This window comes from Vombatus ursinus, unplaced genomic scaffold, assembly GCF_900497805.2.
Source record: "Vombatus ursinus unplaced genomic scaffold, bare-nosed wombat genome assembly UNPS02014780.1, whole genome shotgun sequence".
In the NCBI taxonomy this organism is placed as follows: Eukaryota; Metazoa; Chordata; class Mammalia; order Diprotodontia; family Vombatidae; genus Vombatus; species Vombatus ursinus.
The window spans coordinates 778,928-793,364 of NW_020954558.1; the positions used below are offsets into that span (position 1 = coordinate 778,928).

The 14,437-nt window shown below is 35.9% G+C and overlaps 1 pseudogene; it reads right to left on the reverse strand.

The window, feature by feature from the left end:
* Positions 1-9,489: 9,489 nt before the first annotated feature.
* On the reverse strand, positions 9,490-14,435 carry LOC114046036 (annotated as a pseudogene).
* Between the last annotated feature and the right edge of the window lie 2 nt (positions 14,436-14,437).

Genomic DNA, 14,437 nt, shown 5'->3' on the forward strand with positions numbered 1-14,437 from the left:
TATGTCTAGTTTCTGCCAGACTAATTTCTGGTTTTTCCAGCAATCATTGTCAAATGGTGAGTTCTTAGTCCCCAAAGCTTGGATCTTTGGGTTTATCAAACACAAGATAACTGCGGTCATTCCTAGAACATATCATAGGAATTCTATTCTACTGATCCACCACTCTATATCTAAACCAATATCAGATCATTTACATGATTATCCATTTGTAATATAGTTTGAAATCTAATCCTGCTAAGCCACTTTCTTCACTTTTTTCATTGATTTTCTTGATAGTCATGACCTTTTGTTCTTCCAGAGGAATTTTGTTATTTTTTTTCTAAGTCTATAAAGTAGTCCTTTGGTAGTCTGATTGGTATGGCACTGGATATGTAAATTAATTCAGGTAGAATTTTGATCTTTTTTAACATTGTTTTAGTCAATCTATTAACGACCAATATTTCTTCAGTTGTTTAGATCTTTCCTTCATTGCATTAAAAAAAAAAGTTTTGTAACTGTGTTCATATAGCCCCTGGATTTATCTTGGCAATTAGTGGTTATTTTGTATTGTCTGAAGTTATTTTAAATAGAATTTCTATTTCCATCTCTTCCTGCTATGTTTTTTTGGTAGTGTATAGAGATGTTAATGATATTCATTCACTTCACATATAATGTCAGTTTTAATGGCGTACAAGTAACCAAAATGGCTCATAATAATGCAGCAAATATTTCTGATAAAAGTCTGTACACTATATAATATACAAGAGGAATATAAGACCAACAGTCATTTCTTTTATATACAAATAACAATAAAAACAGTTTAAAAGGATTTCAAGTTATTCATTATTTCATCTACTTTTTTTAGTTGATACTCTAAGATTCTCTAAGTATACCATCATATCACCTACGAAGAGTAAGAATTTTGTTTCTACGTACCTACTCTTTCAATTTCTTTTTTGACTTTACTGCTATAGCTAGCCTTTCTAATACAATATTGAATATAGTAATTATAATAGACAATCTTACTTTACCTCTCATTTTATTAGGAAGGCTTCAAGTTTATCCCCATTACAGATAATGCTGTTCTTGGTTTTAAATAGATACTACTTATCATTTTAAGAAAACTTCCATTTATTCCTATGCTTTCTAGTATTTGCAATAAGAATGGATATTGTATTTTGTCAGATGCCTTTTCTTCATCTATTGAGATAATTGCATGATTTCAGTTGTTTTTTATTATTGATATGGCCAATTATCCTTATAGTTTTCTTAATATGGAAGTCATTCTAGGAAATTACTGCATTCATGGTATAAATCCTACCTGGTCATGGTGTATGGTATTTGTGATATATTGCTATAATCTTCTTGCTAGTATTTTATTTCAAATTTTTGCATTGATATTCATTAAAAAGTTGGTCTGGAGTTTTCTTTCTCTGTTTTTGCTCTCCCTGGTTTAGATATCAAAATTATATTTCTGTCATAAAGGAAATTTGGTAGGACTCCTTTGACTTTTTTTGTACTTCAGAAAGCCAAGATGGGGGAGTAAGCAGGAAATTGCCTAAACTCTCCCATATTCACCTCCAAATAACTATAAAATAGTGCCCACAAAGAATTCTAGAACAATAGAACCAGAAAAAAGATGGGGTGAAACAATCTTCTAGCCCAAGAAACTTGGAAGGTCATCAAGAAAGGTCTGGTTCACTTGGGTAAAAGGGGAGCACATCCTAGGACAGGAAGCATCCTAGCAAGCCAGCAGCAGGTCTTGCCTTAGTAAACCAGAGGGAGCCTTAGAGCCAAAGTGCAGCACCAGGTGAGCAGGCAAATGCTAACACCAGGACCCCACACATGCTTTAGCACATCAATCTCGAATTTGTTAGTCATGGGCTCTGTTTACTTTGGGGATGAGGAGAGGGAAGCTAGCCTGAGCTTCTTTCCTCTTAGGTCTTCTATTGTTTTCACAGAAAAGGCTGAGTACAAGCAAGCTTTCAGTTCTCTCAAAGTGATGTCATCCAGGGCAAGTAATGCTCACTGGCTTCCTAGCTTGAGCTCTGCAAGTTCTTCACCCAGGTTTGGATCTTTTGACTTGGTGGTAGCTGGGAGTTCAAAGAGACAGTTTCTGGACCTAACCACTATTAACCCACTGGAAGGCTCTGCAGGTTCAAAGGGCATGAATTGCAGGTTTACCTTTGGTCTGGTACCCCAGCCCTGGTTATTCCATTGTAGGCTTTCATGCTGAGCTGGAGGTGATAAGTGTGTTCCTGCCCTCCTCCTGGGATCAGAGCAACACAGATGGTTTCCTTGTTCCTTGCTCAAAACATAGCTTTGGCCCATACTCATGATCCTAGTAGATATAAGTCCCTGGTAAATAAAGTTCTGAGGAATGAGTCATCAGGACAGCCTAGAGAAGAGTGAAGATATTGTTAGACTGGAATTCTTACTTAAATTGCAGGTTCTAGGAAAAATCAGTTCATCAGAAAGTGAGGCCTGAGGGCTGGAGATTACTTCCACTAGAAGTAGTTCAGTAGTGGAGTGAGCTTTCATGGTGAAGAAGATTCTAAGGCATAGAAGACAAAGTCCCATGGAGATGAGTCAGCAAAGCAGCCTGAAGAAGACTAATTTTTAAAAATAAATTTTATTGATATTTTCTGTTTGTTTTACAACCATTGTATCATATATATCTCTCTCCCTTACTTCCCCAAGAGTCATGCCATATACAAATAGTATTGTCAAGAGAGGAAAAAAGAGTCTGCACAACTGATTTACATACTGACAACATATGAAAATGTGCAATATGTATCACTTGTAGAACTCTCATTTCCACTGATGGTAGGTTAGGAGTTTCTTCTCATATTTCTTCATTCAAATCCCCATTGATCTTTATAATTTTCTTACATTTACTTTTAATTTCAAAGTTTGTGGTTCTTTCCATTTACATTGTTTTAGTTATTGTGTATATTGTTTTCTTGGTTCTGCTTATTTCACTCTCTATCATTTCATATAGATCTTTCTATGCTTCTCTGTATTCATCACACATATAATTTATTATAGCACAATAGTATTCCATTCATGTATCACAGTTTGTTCAACCATTCCCCCAATGATGGGCATCTATCAATTCTTAGCTATCACAAAAAGTGTTGCTATAAATATTTTGGGAGTATATGGGGACATTTTTTCTTATTGATGGCAACCTGGGGAAGAATGAGGAGGACATAGCCTTAAGGGACATCCAAAGTTATTGGCCATGATTCCTAGATGAAAAGATGGAGGAAAGGGAAGTGATGGAAGATTTGAAAAGAAATGAAAAAGTATGTAAAGGGTACTGTAAGCAGTGGGATAACGAATCAATTAAAGCTGTGTAAAAGGTTTACCTTTCTGTGGTGAGATCTCAGTTGAGATTATGGAACAAAATTTTAGTGGACTTAGTCAAGATGTTTTCATTATTTTCTCCAGCTTCATTTAGCATAAATGAAGGAAGAAGTAATAGGTATTGGTAGTAATCCAAAGTTGAAACTTGGTAGTACAAGACTGGCAATAGGATAAAAGGGCAAGACACTCAAGAAAAGACACCATAGAGTTGAACTTTTTCACCAAGAGGAAAAGATGGAGAAAGAACTGAGGGGTTGAGGTACTGCTGATCATGATGAAGAGGAAGAAATGAGCTTTGAGGTTACAAGACAGAGGGGAGGTGGGATGAAAATAGGCTGTGATCAGATAAGAAAATTTCAGAGTTCATGAACATGGGAAAGGAAATATTTGTAGGGGATGTTAAGATCAAGGATATGACCATCTCTTTGTGTGACTGAGGTAAAGTGAAGGAGTGGGTCATGGGAAATGAGGAAATTGAGGAATTGGAGGGCTGGAGGCTAGAGCTAAAAAAACTCCTCCCAAAACCCCCATTTAAAGAAGGTTCGGAAATCTAGCCAACTCTTCATTTTGCCCCAGTTGTACTCCTTGTTTCAATTCCACCATTATTGTCAGGTACCTTCTTCCTCTCAACTCCCCAAGTTTTCAGCTTCTGTTTGTGTATAGTTTTCCCCATTAGTTTGTGAGCTCCTGGAGAGCAGAAACTGTCTTTCTTTTTCTTATTTATGTTCCTATCACTAAACTCAGTGTCTGGCACATAACGGGGTCTTACTAAAATTTTTTTCTATTATATTGTATTCAATGTAAATGAAGTAGGAAGTAAGTCATAGAACAAGGAAATATTATTTACAACAGAATGGAGAGACTTTAAGAAGTTCAGGACGTGATGGCAACAAATTCTCATATAAGAGTTAATTAAATGGTTTTAAACTTGGTGGCTACTCAGTCAAAATAGAACTATGTCAAAACAGAACTGCATAGAATGTGAGGAATGAATTCTCAAAGGTAATAAATTTTAAGTACTTCAGTTTAGGACTTGATGTGTATTTGGGGAAGCTTCAGGGATCCATAGGATAAAATACAAATTCCTCTTTTGGACATTTAAAGACCTTCACAATCTAGCTGCAACAATTCTTTCCAGACAGATTTCTCATAACTCTCCCTCACACACTCTAGGTTCCAGTTCAAACTAGCCTTATCACTTTCCCTAATATACAGCATTCTATTTTTCGTCTCCATTCCTTTTGAAAAGACTCTATCTTATACCTAAACTATTCTTCCTTTCAATTGCACCTCTTAAAATCTCTAGCTTCCATTAAGGCTTAACTGAAATGCCAACTTCTACAAAGGCCTTTCCTGATATCACTGGACACACATAAACACACCCTCCCAAACACAAACACTCAAATTTACTTCATATTTACTTATTTTCTTTTTACTTAAGAAATTAGATTTATGGGCCAAAACCACATATGCATCTTGGATGGGGTCAAGTACACTTCATGATGTACTTTGCTAGTCAACAATCAAACTAAAACATGCTCCCTCCCACTACCCACCCACCCCCTTTCACAAAAAAGAGCCTAGTCATTCTCTTTCAAGAAATGATCAAGGAAAACTGCTCTTATATTCTAGAAGCACAGGGTAAAATAGAAATTAAAAGAATCTATGAATCACTTCCTAAAAGACATCCCAAAACAAAAACTCCCAGGAATAGTATAGCCAAATTCCAAACCCTCCCCTGCCCCAGATCAAGGAGAAAATACTGCAAGCAGCCATAAAAGAAACAATTCAAGTACTGTGGAGCCACAGTCAGGATAACACAAGATTTAGCAACTTCTACATTATAGGATCAGAGGGCATGGAATATGACTCCATTTGAGGCTTGCCTGAGAAAAATACTGGAGTGATTTGCTATTTTTTCCTCCAGCCAACTGAGGCAAACAGGGTTAAGTGACTTGCCCAGGATTACAGTGCTAGAAGGTGTCTGAGGCCAGATTGAACTCAAGTCCTTCCAGGGCCATGTGTGTATATATGTACATACATATATATGTATGCATATGTGTGTATGTATATATTTGTATGTCACATTTGCCAATTCTAACATGAATCATCCTTGGTAACATGATAATTCTTGCTTATACAGATTGTGAGTTATCTCATTGGCTTTTGGATTTTCCATTTTAGCTATGAGATCAAGATGTTCCATAGTTCATAACTATGAATTATAATTTCCATTAGATTGCAAAATCCTTGAGAGAAGGGACTATCTTGTACCTCTTTTTTTAATCTACTGTGCTGAGTACAGCATCTGGCAAATAGTAGGTGCTTAACAAATCTTTATTGATTGATTAATGGTGTACATGTAATTTACCACCTCTCCTCCAATAGAATGAAGGTTCATTGAGGAAAAAAACTATTTATTTTTAATCTTTCTATCCTCAGTACCTAGTACACAGTGCTGGCATATAGTATGTGTTTAGTAAATGTTTATTCAATTAAATGGAACTGAATTAAATTGAGAGGGATAGTTGAAACAGATCTGGTGATTCTGGAACTAGGTCCACAGAAATTTGGGACTTGATTATTGGCAGATGTAGCAGAGAAGTGAGGAGACAGGAGAAGATATTAGGGGAGCCTACCTACCAAGTTAAAGCCTTTCTATCAAGTGAAAAAAGTGATAAGGGTTATGGCTGGGTCTAAAACATGACTGTTGATGAGCCAGAATAGAGAGGAGGGAAATGAAATGAGAAGAATGGAGAGAGAGAATGTGGCAAAAATGAGCAACACTTAGGAGACTTCTTTTCAGAGAGATTTGGAACACTGTCCCAAATATCATAATCATAGCTCAACATTTCTACATTGCTTTAAAGTTTACATTTTCTATGCAGCAACCCTGTGAAACAGGCAGTACAAGTATTACCATCTCCATCTTTATGGTATGGACATAATTTCAGATTAATTGGGCATAAAAAACCCTCACCAGCTGTGTCCTCTAACCTTGGTAATCTAATGATGGGTACTTAACTGTTTTGTGTGTGTCATGGACTCCTTTGACAGTCTGATCAAGTCTATAGACTCCTCAGACTAAAGTTTTTAAATAACATGGATCACCTGAAATCTATCCCATAGATCCCTTGTGACCTGATGTTCAAAATGTAGTGGAGTGCACCTTTATTTGACATCTCACTACTTCTTTTTTAATGTCAAAATTTTAATGTTTCAATCAAATACAATTAAGTTGAAATATAAATATAAAAATATAATCCCTACTTAGGTACTGTTGGTTTTGAGCAAACAAAATAGCATCTTTTCCCTTTGGGCTGTCTGCAAATGCAGTGCTTGTTGAGCATCAGTTTTTATGTAAGTTAACATTAGAGTGTACCTAGAAAATTATATATAGTGTAGAATATTTTCATTTGGTTTGGATATTTTGTACCAAGAAATGTATCAAAATGCAAATGAATTTATGTGGTATCTCTGATCTTTTCATGAGCCTTTCCATAAACATTGTACATCTGGCAAGAAATCATACAGTGTAACTATAAGTTATTCAGAAACACTGGTGAACAAGAACTGCATTTTGACATAGCAATAATCATTTCAATGGGGAAGAAAATCTTAATAATTATACCACCAGTAGTGTGAGACAATCATTCTTATTTGTTTGCAACTTTTTTACATCAGTTGTTAAAAATGAAATAATTTATATTGTTATTTTTACCAGAAAGAAGCTCTTTAGTATTAGTATCATACTTGTTTACTACTGTACAAAGAATATTTTGGTATTAATAAATTCCAGTGAATCCATAAATAATAATAGCTTGCATTGAGGAAAAAGCAGGGTTCTTTTGCTTTTAAAGCTATTACCGTCTGAGGTGACTGTACTTATAAAGGATACTGTTTTAGTTAGACTAAGGATATAGCTTTAATCACCAAATTTTATCTCTTGCATTTGTTTGGTTGGGAGCTGGAAAACAGTAATATGTATGTGGTGCTGCTACAGTGCAGTATTGGTGTCACTTCAGAAGCACTAGTGTTTTTAGTAGTGTTCATTGTGTAACTGTACATCTATTTAGAAAACATCTTGATGTATTTCAGAATTGGCATTTCAGATTTTAAGTTTAAATTGTCAGGTTATTTTTTTCTATATGTAATCTACTTTTCCTTGGTTACAATTATCTTGTCCTCTGTCCTGGAAGTAATGGTATGATTAAGGAACAAGAGATAAATCTGGACGTTAAGACCGATAAGACAAAGAAAATAAGTTTATTTTAGCATTTTGCTTATTTTCTTAAAATTAACAAGTTTTAACCTTACAAGGTTTTATATGTGACCAAAGAAAATGAACTTTAAAATGTTCCTATACCTTAATGGATTTATTTTGCATTTGTATATTTAATAAAAACTATCATAAAGTATGTGTGGTTTATGTTAATGGTATCTTAAGTTGGTACATTAAGCTATTAATTTAAAATGCAGTTACTTCTTATTTGGTTTGTGGATTATCAAACTTTTCCATGTTATTTTTTATTCTCTCCCCATGTTCCCACCCAACATTTTGGCTGTGTCATTAATAATAAACTTCTTCACTCAAGATCAGGCAGAGAAAATACTACCTCCAACTTTCATGTTGTACACTAACTACATTTCCTTGCAGTATTTGGAGCAGTGAGTTTCCCTTGTCCTGTGTTTCTGTTATACAGAAAATTGTGTTTCCTTGCTGTTTAAAATAATGTAGTTAAGTGGATTCCACATGTTAATAAGTATAAAAATGACATTCAAATGGAAAGTTATATATAACAATGAATATTTAGGTGAGCTTGGTTAATCAATGGTATTACCTTCCTTTATTATCCTGAATAGAAGAGACAGCATATTTTCTAATATGTGAAAGCAAAATTAAGATTTAGAACTGTCTGATGTTAGAAAGGTTTTTTTAGGTTCTGCTTTTATTAAAATTGCAGAATATGATTTCTCATGAAATTGCTATGCTATTTCGGTACTCCTGAACTTTCACTGTTCAAAAATGCCCTTGCTTTTAGTAATGTGTATTGGCATTTATAGTTTAAGAAATATAAGTTCCTAAGACTTTTGCTTGGATATTAATAGGATACAGTATTTTTAATATTCCTTACTACTATTATAAGTTAACTTTCTATTTAACTGAAATGACATTAATATAATGTGTTTTGTGTCATGGAACAGGTTCTGTGGTTTATTGTTCTTGAAAACACTGATAATCATTGTGAAGCACTTTTTAAAAGTACTACACTTATTCCAATAGCAAGATGTGCTTTAGTGGTTGAACTATTTGATAGACAAAGTTTTGTTTTGTAGTTTCTCAGTGGTAAAGTACAATGGAAACTAATTATGCTTTGGAGACACATCAATACCCTATACAATATGGTATCATTGCCTATAGCCAAATAAATATAAATTATCTTAAATACTGTTGTCTTCCTTGTCTAAAGTTCATGTGAGAGTTTTTGGTATTCTCAAGAGCATGATTAAAAACAGGTTACCACTTTAATAAATTGGTTTGAGAAGGGATATTAAATTAGGTTAGATTTTCTTAATTTAGTTGAGTCTTAATGTATGAGATTCAATCACAGTTGTTAAAATCAACAATAAGCAATTAGAGTTAAGATCTTTAAAGAAAACTGATATTCATATAATTTTAAAGGTTAAAAATATAAATGTACATGAAAGGAATTCAGATGAGGCAGTACATAGAAAAAAACCAGATGAATTATGTAGCAATCAGAATGCAGACCATTAAAAGCAAGTAAACCAGGATCAATAAAAATCAAGAACCAAGGAACACATAGGAATTTCCAGTCTTCCCATAGTCAAGCACTACATGGTGATGTCAAGGACCGAAGTAGTTTCTATTCTTACTAATTAGCACTATATAGGGGTCATGACAAAAATCTAAATGATGTTGACTACAATCATACAATACAGTATAACATAAAACAAAGGGACAATTACAGGAAGAGCGTTTGTATGCATCTAACAGTCCCAAGTAAGAACACAAAATGAAAATTGTCAAAAAAAAAACCTTTAGGGATATATCTGTATAGGCATGTTTTCATTTGAATTGATTACACTAGTAACCATTTCTGATGACTATATAAAATTTCAGAAAGGATCGTATTTATGTGTAGTAAATTGATATCTTTGTTTAGATACAGATCTCGATACTGAGTCTTGCTCACAGATGTGCAGCCAGTTTGTCTCAGGAATCATGGAGATAATTATATTGCGTTATAGTCTGTATAGCCCCAAATCTTTTTAAATCCCCAAGGCTGTCAATTGCCTGCTGTGGTGACACTGGATTAGATACTGGATCAGTAGGAAGCAAGCTGCTACAAGACAAGATCACTCAACTCCTCCATAACAATGTATTAAGGTTTTCCCAAGCTCCTGCAGGATTCCGCAGCATTGGTCTATGTCAGGAGTATCTCCATATGGGATGGGATGGTGGTGAATGATGATTCCATGCTTCCAATAGAAGTCTAAGAGGTTTGGTAACTGATATTTTGACATTTCTCCTCTTGTATAGAACATAATATATCTTGTATACCATAGTTCTTTAGTTCTTCCATGTCCTTTTGGAGATTTCTCCTAACATATTTAAATTTACAACCTGGAAGAAAACATCAACCTAGAAACTGAGAACAATTCACAAGGGAAAAGGGTAGCCATGATACCTGAAATGGTGCCTGTTCATTTTCAACTAGTTCTTCATCTGATGACTCAGACTCACTCATCTGCATTGTACTGGGCACCCTCACAGTAAGCTGCTGGGAGCCCAATATCAGGCATGCAACTCCAAATCCTTTCCCTTGGAGTGTCCACCTTCTGCTGCTTTCCCAGAGCTCATTGATACCTTCCTTCTGTGAGGCAGGGAAAGGGCATATCCTAGCATATCTCACAACTTCTAAGAAAAGAGTACATTTGTCTCTCTGGGTTTTCTTCCCTCTTCCTCTTTTTGGAACAGAGCTGAGGAGAGAAAACGGAAAGGTAGCTTAGAGTCGAAGTGTTGGCATGCCCATAGGTGGAATCCCTAGGACTGTACTTTTTCAACCAGAACTTCCCCAGAAATCAGTAACCCACCTCGGGAACTTCCTATTAAATAGGTTGAAATTGGGATACAATTGATCTCTTTGCAATATGTTTAGTAGCAACCCTATGGTTTTACAACCTGTCATTTAACATGCTTTTAAATGGTAATATTTCTTTTAATTTAGATATTTTGAGGATATCATGATTGTATTGGTGTGTGGGCATTCCCTCTACATACTGAACTTCCAACTACTCCATAACTCTCATGTGGTTGGAATATTACTTGTAGTTTCTTTCCCCATAAATCCTCCATAGATGACTGACAGCACAATGAAAGCCTCTCTCTTATCATTTTATCTCAAGGGCACCAATTTACCACCTACCCTTCTGGAAGGAGCCTTTCCAGATCCTGCTTAATTCTAGTGCCTTTCCTCTGTTGATTATTTCCAATTTATCCTGTTTTTAACTTTTTTCATAGTTGTTTGCCTGTTGTCTCCCCCATTGGACTGAGAGTTGATTAGAAAAAACAACTTCTTTTGCCTTTCTTTGTATCATCAATGTTTTACACAGTTTATGGCATATAGTAAGAGTGTAATAAATGTATACTGACTGATTCAGGCCAGAGTTATAAATAGGGCTGAGGGATCAGAATTTTTTGTCCAAAGAACTAAAGTTTAGAAGGGTGAAACTCTTTCCCTTTGCAGCATATTCCTATACTTTGAGGTCCACTACCAGCCTTGCACACATAGCACTATTTGTGGCTTAACAATCACTTGTCCTGCCAGGGCACTACTCCTCTCTCCCTGGACCTGGTAGCTAACCAAAAGCAGGCTTCAGTGGGACATTTTTGGCAAGTCATAAGATAAAGGAGATGAACACTTCTCTTCTCCTCCCTACTTATGTTTCCCTTGCCTACTGTAGCTTCATACTACATCTACCAGGAGTTAGGAGGTTAAGAGCATAGGCCTGAATCTCAAGGGATAACCTACTTACCTACCACAACTACCAGCCCCAGGACTGCACCTTACCAAATTGGATTGTATAGGTCAGGTATTTACTCAGAAGTTACCATTTAGAACCATCAGCATTGGTAGATTCCAGGTAAGGTAGGATCCCAAGGCTTTCTAGAATCTCATGGGATCTAGAATCCCATGAACTGTCTAACCTACTTCTTTCCCAGTTAGAAGCCTTGTAGTGTGTTGATCTCTATTTCTTACCCTACTAATCCTGTGATATTTGCTCCAGGCACTGAAATTGCTAGTTACTTACATAACAGAAAAGAAATTAACAGATGAATCACTTTTGCTATCTAACCAGGCCTTCTTCTATTATAGGCAAATACATACACAATAATGTCACATTTGCCAATTCTAACATGAATCATCATTGGTACATGGTCCTACTTGCATATACAGACTCTGAGTTTTTTCATTAGCTTTTGGATTTTCCATTTTAATTCTGAGATATTATATTCCATGATCCACAAACATGAAGTGTCAACAAGAACAAATAATACTTGAAAAGATGAATTTTTCTTAGAAAGAGAAAATGGGAACCATAAAAAGCGATGTGCAGATTCTTAAAAGCAATGGAGTCTCACCTCAGAGTCATGTCAGCACCTAGCTTTTTGTCCTTCCTCAACATCTGCCCAAGATATACTTAATACAGCACTAATTCAATAAAGTTTAGATTGAGCTATGTGAAGTTTTGTCCACTTTGCTTTCTCATTGTAGATACTTAACTGATCACACTAGATTGTACTGATGAGTCACTGAAGTTAACATCTATTAATTGTGGTGTATCAGAATTGATAGAAAACTTTCTGAATGTTTTTTCATCAATAAAGAATTTTCATTTATTTTTATACTATGCAAAAGTTCTACTTAACATAAATAAATACCTTTGTTCAAATCACAATCACCAACAAATAAACAAAAAAGATTCAAACTCAATACATATTCCAATCTCTTAAGGAATGTGCTGAAACTTTAGGATAAAGCTTTAATCTTTACTATTATTCAAAAACACCAATCAGATATATGGACACTACTGAATAGTCTGATTAAAAGCAAAGTTTGTCTTTATTGAAATGAAATAAAACCTGAGAGAACAAATGCCAACTACTTTGCAGGTATTTTCCCCCTACCTCCCCAGTTAGAGAGTGATTGAATTTTTTAAAGATAATGCATTCCATGGTATTTGCCTCATCAAGTGAGATTCTAGAAGTTTAATAGGATTTCAAGACAAAAAGAAGGCATCCAAGTACTTCATCTTCTTGCTATGGCAACACAGGGATCCCCTCCTGTTCTGTATTCTCCCAATACAACCTACAACCCTGAGGTCATGCTAAATGGTGAGTCAGGTACAACCATCTAACCATTCTGTGTTTCCAGGGCATTGCTCATGCCTCCTGATATGCACTATCCCAATCTGATCTTCCATCCTGAGACCATGCTGTATTAGTGATAGCTCACTAAATCTCAGCAGCCTTAACTCTGACCCTGATTTTCTACCTCTTCCTCCAAGTCAAAGCTTCCATTGCTTTGTGTCTCCATTTGACATCCCTATGACTTCATCCTTTCCTGGCAACAACTATCCTATATGCATAGCAGCTAGTCTATCCTTTATGAATTCTGGGTATCCGTATCTCAACTTCCACATCAATGGCTAGTTGGGTCCTTGGCAAGGCTGTATCTCCTTTCTCCCATTATCAGTAGGGCTGGGCTGCAGGGCTGAGTAATTCTTCTCTAATGACAATGACTCAAGTCCTCATTCCAATGTTTTCCCCAATATCAAGTGCTAGTGATTAGCATCCCAGTTTCATATAATCAACTACCAACAATTAGTTTTTACAAAGAGATATTTACTGAAAAGATATAGGAAGAACAGAAGTATACAAACATTTTTCCCCAGCATCTGAGGGGAAACATTTTCCCCCATACTACTTCAGTCTCTAAGGAGAATAGACTAAACTTTATAACAGTTTCTATATATTCATAGTACTTTTGGATGTGGCAGAGCAGAATGGCAGAGCCTCTTTGATATCTTCTTAGCCACCTTTGATCCACTTCAATGCTATATCAATCATGTCACTTCAATCCTTACCAGGCTGAGCTGTATTTTAAATCTGACATGGGTTCCAGTTTACACAGCCCCAAAAGATCACTTTCCTGACCATTCAAGGCTGTCTAAACCCCAACTTAGTCCAATACTTCACCTGATATTTTTTTAATTAGGTAAAAGAGACAGAAACAACAGCAGGGTTATGTGTGCACAGTCTTCGTGGAGGCAACATTAGAGGGCCCAAGTCCTCTCCCCCCATCCAGAGGCTTACAACATTCCAAATCCAGATGCAGCCAGGCAGTTCTCAATCATTTGACTAATGCATTATTTATTACTTGTGTAATACTCAGTATTGGTTCAGAACCCAAACTAAAGACTCCTTCTCTTTTCCATGAAGAGACCAGAAACAGTATCTACGTGTGCTCTGAAGTTCACTTGGAGTAATGTCACCAGAGCAGATTAATCATACTCATAAGGTCTAGGCTCATTGACCAATCCCAGTTCCCTGTTACATTAGAATGTTAGCTCCTTGAGGACAGGGATTTCTCTTCTTTTATAATTGTATCCATAGCATTTAACACAGTGTTGCCTCAAACAAACGGAGATCTGGGAAAGACCTTAGCTTAAAAAGGCCAAAGTCTCCCACTGCATCCAGGTTCATCTCCAGTCATCCTGATCTATGTCTTGCCACTGGATTCAGATGACCCTGGAGAAGAGAATGAGGCTGATGACTTTGCACAGCTCTGCCTCATTTACATCTAACTCATTTACTAGTCAAGACATCAACCTCCGATGTCATTGGTACCCTTCAAGAATGAAGCACAAATAACAGCAATCCGTATGAGTAGCAACCCTAATGTCTGCATGTCCTAACTATGTCAGACCAGTCCAGTCCTACTGATAATTAATGTTTCTGTCAGAAATTAATATAATTTTAATATTCCTACTTACCCCATTG